Here is a 10,080-nt window from a genome sequence, read left to right as displayed (position 1 = left end):
GCTTGTGCCATATAAAGGTTCAAAGTTCTCAACATTTGACATGCTGCATTGGTACACTATTCATATCAAATTTTGAAATTCTGCCCATGGGGGAAATGAGTGCAGGTAGCCAAGCTAAGTTGATAAAAATAGTGTCAGTCCTTGGTGGAAACCAGTACCTTGGGGTACAATTGTGTGATCTTGTAGTGAATATGAGTGAGTGAATGAGTGAGTGTGATGTGCCTTTGAACACATGTATTTTTGTACAAAAAAATCACAAGTATACATAACCAACTATTTGGGAAATAAGTATTCAATGTGAATAAGTAAATTCACATTGAAATGTGTCAGGAAGTGATTTTCAAGTTCAAGTTTATTGTCATGTACTTATAAATAGACATTTATTAGTAATGAAATGTATTATGCTCAAACGCCAGTTAAGCTGTAAATAATACATTAAATAGTAGAATTAAAAAGGTATATTAATTACTAATTAAACAGGACTGAAGTGTGACATGAGTACTAAGAAGACAACAAGAATGAAAACTAAAGTGGTAAGTGCAATAACCTCTGAGGAGGTGTGAAAGTTGAACACATTATGAGGAAGTGTAATGACAGTTCAGCATCTTGGTGGATTGTGGATAGAAACTGTTTCTGAATCTGCTGGAACAGGTCCAAAAGCTCTTGTAATTTCTACAGGATGGCAGGAGGGTGAAGAGACTGTGGCTGACCAGGCTTTAAAAACAATCCACAGAGATAAAGAAATCATTATGTTGCATTTTATTAAAAAGTGAGATGTAATATGATTTTTTTTTGTTTTGTCCAACACAAAACAAACATTAACACCTTAATTAATTATGTTAATGTCATGATTAAGATATTGTGTAATATCACTTAATCACTTGTTCACTCCTTAGTATACATGTAAATCATAAAAATAATATGGACCATTAGCAGCACATAGTACCTGTGGTTTTGTAGGCTACATGCAATTCTGCAAACCAAAATGAATAAATAGTATAATGGTAACAATAATTGTTATTGTTTAGCTTATTTGACACCTAATTATGACAGAAATGGCCCCTATAAATATCCCTGAATAACATTCAGTAAATATGGTGTTAAGTGTCAATGCTAACCAGGCTAATAAATAAGCCATGTATACGGCAGGTAATGCTGTAATCCAGATACATGGTAGACTCCTGCCCGAGTTGCTCTCAGGCGCAAATATGCGAATGTAATTGCCTAGCTTGTTGCACTTATAGCATTCCTGTTTGTCTTTGTGGGAAAGAACATGGACGCCACAAGGGCAGTAGCTGACTCGGTAGTGCTGGGCACTTGCCTAGAACATGAGAGCAAGTTTGTGGCTCATCTAAACAAGCTACGGGATGATTCACACTTGCATTCATATTCCAGCTTCATCACACTTACAATTTCAATTTCAACAAGTGCTGTCGCGTTTTTCTCGAGCCATGAGGGGCATGAGCAGTAGCAGGCATTTTCACAGTTAGTAGATTATTACTACACACTGAGAAATATTATTGGTGGATAACTTCTCTGATTTGGTTTCATAATATTTTTTTGAAGAATAGGTCTATGGGACTTAACATTGGAGCTGCTCTTTGATAGGAATGCAACCACTGGGGGTGCTGATTTTCACTTTCCATCCCTATTCGGTTGTTAAGTCCGACATCACAGGTCGAAAAAAATGTTTACTAGCGCAGCCAGCCTGTTTTCGCGACTTGTAGCCTAAACCTTGTCACCATCACCCCCGTTTTAGTGAGAGTAAAACAAAATCGCTTACATTTAACAGAGTAATTACTGTAGCTGTGCAGCCAGATGATACAATCAAGGGTAATGTCCAGGCTTCCGCAAAAAAAAGGATTTTATTAGGTTGAGGCAACCAATGAGTAGTATCCCAGATAGCAAAATCAGATTGGCAGATACAGCAGATGGGGCTTACCTGGGGGAGGCAACCGGTGGACTTACCAGTGACACAGCAGCCACCCAAGCAACAATGACACCACAACTGTGCAAAGGGTCCCCACCACCACTTGTAGGATGCCACAGGTTCCTTTCTACCCAAATCGTAGACACTAAATTAATGGCCCACAAAAAAAAAAAGAAAGACCGAACATTACTTGAAAAACCGCACTGAATTAGGCTACACCAAAATAAAATAACTAGACAAGGGGTCCATTGCGAGGCTCCATCCTAAGTTGAGGCTTCAGCATGATGCGGTGGGCAAAACTTCAGGATTGGTACACAGTTGAACACCAGGGTCCTGGATCTTGTGGCGATCCCGTGGTCCCGAAGGTACACATGCTGGCCCCCTCTGGTATTGGGTCTTCTTTCACGTACTGCTGGTCGTGGGCCCCTTTCCGTGAGCAGCATTGGTGGCCAAGCGCTCCTGATCATGTTCCCGGACCGTACTCTACCCAGCAAAAAAAAGTATTACCAGCTGGGTGATAGGGAGTGGTGCCGGGGACTTGGTAATTCCATACAGGTTGCAAAGCTGCGCGCCTTCATTAGGTTTGTATCCCAGGTCAGATTGGCAGATGGCGGGCTGCGGTGGCGTGCCACTTGTTGTTGGACCACCATCTCTTTAAATTTAACTTGTCATAAATATTAAGAAAAGTTAATAAAATGATATATGGAGCATAACTGAACAAATAAAAAAGATTTTAGACCAATAGTGGCAAAATATTGGGCAATTTGTCTGCAACCTGCCAGCGGACCGCCAGAGTATCGATGATCAAAATGCCAGCGGACTGCCAGCTATGCCCCAATGGACCGACAGTGGTCCGCCAGCCTCTTGCTATCTGGGATGCTAAGATGACACTTTTCTTAAAGGCTACTCTGAATAGCGTTTTTTTTTTTTTTATAACAAAAATCTATACTGCATGTCCTGCCAAAGAAAGAGTTGAGGGAGAAATGGTTAGAATTAGACACTATGATACCAAATTAATGATGTGTTCGGCACATTGATGACTTCGTCAACTTCGAGGAATACAGGGGGTTTGCATCAAAGTTGGTATTGAAACCTGGAGTTGTGCCATCACGAAGGTTGCCCACCTCTCAGCCTTTGGTACTTTAGTACTTTTATCTACACATGGAAATCCTATTTTAAAAAAAGTTATATGTAATTATATGACCTATAGAGTGCGGTACCGTCATTTTGTATGCGTTCGATTAGCATTTTTGCCTGTTCTGGTTCGTAAGAAGAAATCTCTGTGAGTGAATGAATGGGGTTTCGATAATTCTAAAAACAAAAATGTCTCCGATAGTTAAATAACTGCTTGTGAGTCCCCGCATTCGTATCCTTTCAATAAAATTAGCGTGTATGTTGTCTCCGTGAAGACTTTACATCTGCTATATCTCTAAAATATGACTGTTGCTATGCCTCAGCTACCAGCGAAAATATTAAACTACAAACTGTCTCCGGCGCTGTCTTCTAGCTGAATGTGTCACAAGGCGAACAGAAGCTAACCATAGTTAGCTTTTCCGAGCGAGGATAACAACTTTTCTCACAATGATCATGCAGTTAAATAAAGTTAAAATGTTGATTACAGAAGGGTAAGGTTGTAAAAATCGGTTGGATAGTATAAATCAGATGTTTTAGATACTATAGACTGTAAGGTAAGTTACATGAGAAGTCGAGGGGAGTGAGCAGTAAAGAGTTACAGTATCTGTAACCAATTGATACCTCTCAACTCTCCTGCAGGCAGGCGACGTGCTGTAGTCCGCTTATTTTTTGCGACTACCAATCAGAGCAAAGCTTATTTACATGTTAAATATTCATCAGAAAAGCAGTCGTCTCCTCTACCAGGCTTTTCAGACAATGTTACTGTAGAGTAGCTTGAAATAAGCCATCCAAGGCATTTCCAACCCAAATTAATACAAATAAAGGACATCAAGGAGTATAACAAAATTAATAACATAGGTGTGGCATTGGACCTTGAAACCCTGGTGATGAAACATTTGGGTGTAAGAGGAGAAACTACATTTAAAGAAAAACTATGCAGTTTGGGCAATTTCTTGTTCTTGTTGTTTCACTTTTTGCTCGCAGGTTTCTCTGCAGAGCTCCCCCTATAGCCTCAGAGTATATGATTTACGACATTCCTCAATCAGGCTGTCATTTCCCTCTTCTCTGTTCCTCCGACAACGGTTTACTCGCTTTTTGCTTCTTTTCGCTGGCTCTGTCATGACGAATGTCTGAGAAACTCCATCGCTACCTTGTTCTAGCCGGTGCCTGGCGTGTATGTGTGCAAATGCAGTAAAGCAATTTGTTACACTCGTTACTTCCTCGTTAAATGTCACATAACAACCCGTTCATATAACCATTCCAATGACTTCGAAGCTGTTAAAGGTGCGATTTGTAGGATTGTTACTGAACGTTCTATAGGCCAAAATCAAAACACTGGTGAACGTTCTCCAGACTACCAGACGTAAGCCTCTTCTGGGTTGCCAGATGTAATGAAGACTTTCTAGTTGACCTGCAGCTGCTTTAACGTTACTCCAACCATGACCCAGCTACACATTACGGAAACAGTGAAAACAAAAAATACCTCTCTAACCAACGTAACATATTTAGCTGAAGTTAGCGATGCAGATGAAGTTTAGCCTAGGCTACCTGTTGTCAGTGGTGGAGGAAGTACTGAAACTCAGTACTTAAGTAAAAGTACAAATACACAGAGAACTAGATGTACCGCATGGATATCTACTAGGGTGATCTGCTGAGTAAAAGATTCCGCCCCGTAACTCATTTTTTTTCATGGGTTTTACGGGTTAGAGTAATGTTGTCAAATAAGCCATTACTTCAATTCATCGTGTTTCCTTACTCTCTGACAACATATGGTGATCATTTTTGGAATGGTTACAGTTTATTTTCCATTATTTCCTACATACCGGTCCTTTAAGTTAAGGCAAATTAAGCTAAAAAACATGCATAGTTCCCCTGACTGTGACTGTGATGTCACACAGTGGAGGGGGTTTGGCCAGTGCTCAACAACTTCGCTCCTTGTCATGTTGTCGACACTCAGCAGCTTGTTTTGACTTCCCAAGTAAATTATTTATTGCCAGTAGAGGTGTCACGATTCTCCAAATCCTCGATTCGATTTAATTTTCGATTGACCTTTTTTGGCCTTTTCCTTTTCTGTTTCAGGGGGGCTTTTATTTTGAAACTGCTTTTTATTTTTGTTCCAACCGCGAGGTTGTAATGTAAACAGAACAAACATTAGGCTAAACAGAGACATGAACATAGTGAAATAAAACAACACAGAATGATAATTTAATTGTTTCAGCATACTCCTTATCAATATCTTCAGCACACTCCTTATCAATGTGCATTTTAAGCCTTAAAGTAATTTTGGATTGTAACTAGATCATCTTTTCACTTGCTAAGTTGAGTAGGTTAAGTTAGTGTTAATTGACGTGAATGAGCGACAAAATACTTCCACACCGGTGATTTCGGTAAGTTGATGTGTATATTTTAACTGGCTGCAGCCTAAAATTAGAGGAGCGTTGATGCAGTTCAGCACATGCGTTTGTCCATCTTGGCGTGACATTGGGGGTGTGGCTGCATCATCGATTCTACTTGAGTTCGAAGTTCGAGATTGAAATGTAATTTCGATTGATTTCGATATAAAATCGAAATCGTAACACCCCGAATTGCCAGTGTTACAGCCAGCTATCAACCCTCCCCCTACGCATTTAAATAGATCCCACGTTTCTAAAATAATGTTCCCCTCTAGATTAGAAATACATTATTTGCATATAAATTGAGCTGTATCAATGTGGCAATCCTGGTTCCTATGCGTCTGACCAAACCAAATCATTGTTTATTCTTACGGTGTTTTATTTTATGGGTCAAGCAAAACAAATGTACAAAGCAGCATCTAAATGGTGGCCAGAAAATACAAAAATACTGTCCTGTTAAAATACAGGAAAATACAAGAAATACTGTTACAACTGATATTAAGAAACAAAAATGTATGACAAAGCCTTTAATTAAACATACCAACTAGTAACAAACACGTGGGCTAGTTGCCATGTTTAATTGAAGGCTATGTTTAATTGAATTTAATTATTGTTTTGTGCCTTTGTTACTTTCTTTGTTTGTTTGACTTAACTCAAACCCACTTCAAAAGAGCACCTGTTTATTACTGACAATAGTCTTCTAGTAACTCTCTGAGCCATTTTATTAATAATTTAATAATCTACAAACATAGATTATTAAATTATTACTACTAAGGCTACTAAGATTGCAAAGTTTTAAAGTTATTCATTTGATACAAGACTTCATCATATAAGCCCTGTTAATGGATTAGATCAATTCAATGTCATATTTTCAACGTGTAGCAATGTCCCACAGACTCTGCCAAATGATTTAACTAGTATGCATGCAAGTATATAAATAATTAAAGATAGTTCAAAAGACATTTACTTACCCCTTGGATCATAAAGCTGTCCCGTTTTGACTGCCAGCAGCTCCTAGCCAGATTGTAAATTCGGCACTAAGACCCTGTCCCATACAAGGTAATATGGAGTGTGTCTGATCAAGTTACTTATTCACACACACACATCTGAACATGGCAGCTTTGACAACAACATTTTTGCTGTGGCTGCTATATTTATTTCTGACAGCTGCAACAGTTGCAAAATCAGTGGCTGGGCCATCAGAATATAAATCTTGGTGAGATTAAATGTTATTGCCGCATAAGGCGTAGTGCCATTGAAATTCACTGGGCATGTACCCACACAGATCTTTAATACTTCGACATTTTAAAATGCTCTTTTAATTACTGTATACTGCCTAGTTATTGGTGTTATGTCATATTTCATCTCAGGAAGTCATATGTCAAAGGTGCATGATTTTTCTGTTTTCTTTGCTTTTCAGGCTCTGAAGTAGGCATACAGTACATGCACTGCAGGGGCAGTTCTAGGATCAGACCCTTAGTGGATCTTGAAGATCTTTCAGAATGGGCCTACATTAACAAATAAAACCTGATTGACATCTATTTTTTCAAGTGGATAAATCTTCAACCCCCTGGGCCTTGTGCTAAATTAATGCTTAAACCGGTTAATGATGTAGATAAAAATGTGTTGCGAAGGCTTCTACTGAAACATCGTGAATCTTTCTTTCTGTGTCTGTAAATTGCAGATGGCTGTTGAGTCTCTGAACAAATTATGGTATCAGTTCAGGCCTGATGCCACTGTGGCACTGTTGCTGTCATTGTCTAAGTTGAGTTCTGTGATCTGTTGTCTGGATAAAGGAAGGACTTCTTGTTTTTTTTTTTAATGGAAGGACACACACAAGAGGTGTCTGTCTTCCTCGCCTTCGAGGGGAAAGCAAACAAAAAAACATTGGAAGTATAAGGTATGTGATGTTAGGCATCCTGATGGGGAGTGACAATTTATTGGGCTGCCCACAGCCGAAGGGGCCATATTTTTTAAAAGCACATATTTAATCTTATTTAAACTCTCTGATCTGATGTGAGAGCTTTGGATCTGGGCTGCATGCAGGGGCGCAGCTACCCATTTTTTGAGGGGTATGCAATAACAAATTGGTGCCCCCCCCAAAAAAAAAAAAAACCCCACAATCAACTAAAGTAAAACAAAAGGCCAATAATTTACACTATTAAATTATTATTTTTTTAAGAAATTCTGCCAATTTGAACTTAGTATTTTAAGAAGTATTGTTAAATGGTGCATTGTCATTTTAAGAGAGTCTAAACGGTTCTCATAACGTCCTTTTGCCAGTTGTTGCTCACGAAGGATAAGGCTGATCCAACTCTAGCCTTTGTTTGCCACATTATCAGCACAATATTAAGCTATTGATATTAGGATTGTTAGGAAATGGAAATACGTAATGAGTTGTTGCTAGAGTGACATTTCTGTTTGCAGTTTGCCATTCAATATGAGCATGGTAGCCACCTAGCTGTATTAATGGAATAGGTTATGTTTCAATCGGCATATGCTTAGCAAACGCTAGTTAGTCTGTTAACATGAATATTTGCAAGCCTCCAAGCAGACGTCACACTTTAAATCCTACCTGTTGCTTTTCACCATTTAATTATTTAACTACTGTCGCATCCCTTGACATGCCATCTCATTTTCCCTCTTTCTTTTTCTATGTTTAGCCCCCGACAGCTTTTTTTGCTGTATCCAAAATTCTATGATGGAATCTTATAAGATAGGGCGCCTACTCTAGCCTGTTAGTCCTCTAAAATGTTATTTAACATTGAGGAAATTCAGAAATGATTTAGAAACGGATAACAGTAGCTACATATAGAATATACCAAATATATTATTATTATTATTATTATTATTTTTACCATCGCTTTGGCGCCCCACGGTGCTGCGCCCCTATGCGCCGCATATAGCGCATACCCACTTTTTGCGCCACTGGCTGCATGTATCTGTAAGCCCTTTCACACTGCCAAAATCCCTGCGATTTTATGTACCAGAATCGCAGAACAACTGTCCCTTTCACATAGACCGAGGCGGAACGGCGGGACAAAGTGTCTCGCCAAATTTACTACCAAGCACCCTAGACATTTTGTCGAAATTTCGTTCCGGCACCAGTGTGAATGCGTTAAGGCGGAAAGGGGAATCTGGGCAGGCATTTTGATGCTACATGTATGTCCAGCCCCGGGGCGCAGGAGGCATGGGGGACGTCGGGGATATGTCCCCTGCAGTGCTGAAGAGACGGCCGTCGTCCCCCTCACTTTTGATAAGGAAAAAAATCCTTATAGGTACACTAAATAAATAATAACCTATAGGGTTTGCGCTAACTATGTAAAACTCCCCATTAACAGCATCACATCACTAACCACAGCCATCTACAGTACTGTAAGACTGCATAATCTCATATTCACTCTGTTGGATATCTGAAGCCAGTTTGTCTACTAACAACCATCATTAGAGATGCGTTTCGTTTGGAGCGGCATACTGGTAGGCTATCAAAAGCCATTTTCGGTTTGGTTTGGGATCTAATTTACTTTTGGACTGTTTGATTATATTGCTAAATGTTGGGACTGATGGGCACTGAACTGATATTTGATGGTTCACTGTCATGTTTCATGCAGTTGAAAAAGTGTTCCACCGCTGTTTATTGCGAGACAAGGCAGCCATTCATTGAATAGGGGTTGTGCTGTAATAGAAACCTTTTTGCATAGCCAAGTAGCCTAAATTGAGTTATTGTTTAATTATGCATGATTTAGTTGGCTACTTTTTATTAAATTTGTAGGCTGGAATGGCTTGAGTCATGCAACAATTGTCTTTAAATGTAGTAGGTGCAAAAAGTAGTCCAACACCAAAAAGTAGTCCAACAGTAGTCCTGTAGTTCTGTGTGCATGGTAAGGTGCACAAGAGAGTGTCATGGTGTCATGGTGAAGGTGCAAAAAGTAGTCCAACAGTAGTCCAACAGTGCAAGAATAAGGTCTAGAGACCTGCATAAATAATATGGACAAATAGGAGAGTAAAGTATAATGTAGACAAGGTAATATAAAAAAAAATTGGTAATGAGGTAATAGGGTTACAGCCATTCAGTATTGTAGCAGAAGCCATTGGTCATGTGTGCTAATATACAGTGGTGGAGGAAGTACTGAAACTCAGTACTTAAGTAAAAGTACAAATACACAGAGAAATATTTACTTTAGTAAAAGTACCACAATGACAACCCTACTTAAGTAAAAAGTACCTGCTTTTAAATGTACTTTAAGTATTAAAAGGTATTTGCATAATGATTTATCTAGATTTATCTAAATTTTATCTATATTCTAAAAGAAAAATCAGTATGGGCTGTGGCATTTTAATTAAGCTAGTTTTAGGTTATACTAGACTACATAGTTTTAAGCTAATGCAATTGTGCTTACCATCTGTGGCTAGTTTACATTCTGACCTACAATTCTAGAGACTGTAATTCTGGTTATCTACTAGGGTGATCTGCTGAGTAAAATATCTCGCAAAACACAAGAGCCTGAAGTTTAACGGGGTAGACAAGGGAAGCGTCGGGTGGATCGTAATGCCAATTCTGCTGATTGAACAGAAAAGTTTCTGAGAAAGGTGTCTTTGTGATTAGGTTCAGTTTCACTTGCG

At 39.0% G+C, this 10,080-nt stretch overlaps 1 long non-coding RNA gene across 1 annotated transcript; it reads right to left on the bottom strand.

Moving 5' to 3' along the window:
• Positions 1 to 334: 334 nt before the first annotated feature.
• On the bottom strand, positions 335 to 6,619 carry LOC125304496. The gene is made up of 2 exons (XR_007195250.1): positions 6,429 to 6,619; positions 335 to 714 (listed from the first exon to the last, which is right to left on the bottom strand). It is a non-coding gene; the product is annotated as an uncharacterized LOC125304496 (long non-coding RNA).
• Between the last annotated feature and the right edge of the window lie 3,461 nt (positions 6,620 to 10,080).

Source organism: Alosa alosa, chromosome 12, assembly GCF_017589495.1.
Source record: "Alosa alosa isolate M-15738 ecotype Scorff River chromosome 12, AALO_Geno_1.1, whole genome shotgun sequence".
NCBI lineage: Eukaryota > Metazoa > Chordata > Actinopteri > Clupeiformes > Clupeidae > Alosa > Alosa alosa.
The sequence above is the reverse complement of the archived record's forward strand: the minus strand, read 5'-3'. Positions and strand labels throughout refer to the sequence as shown.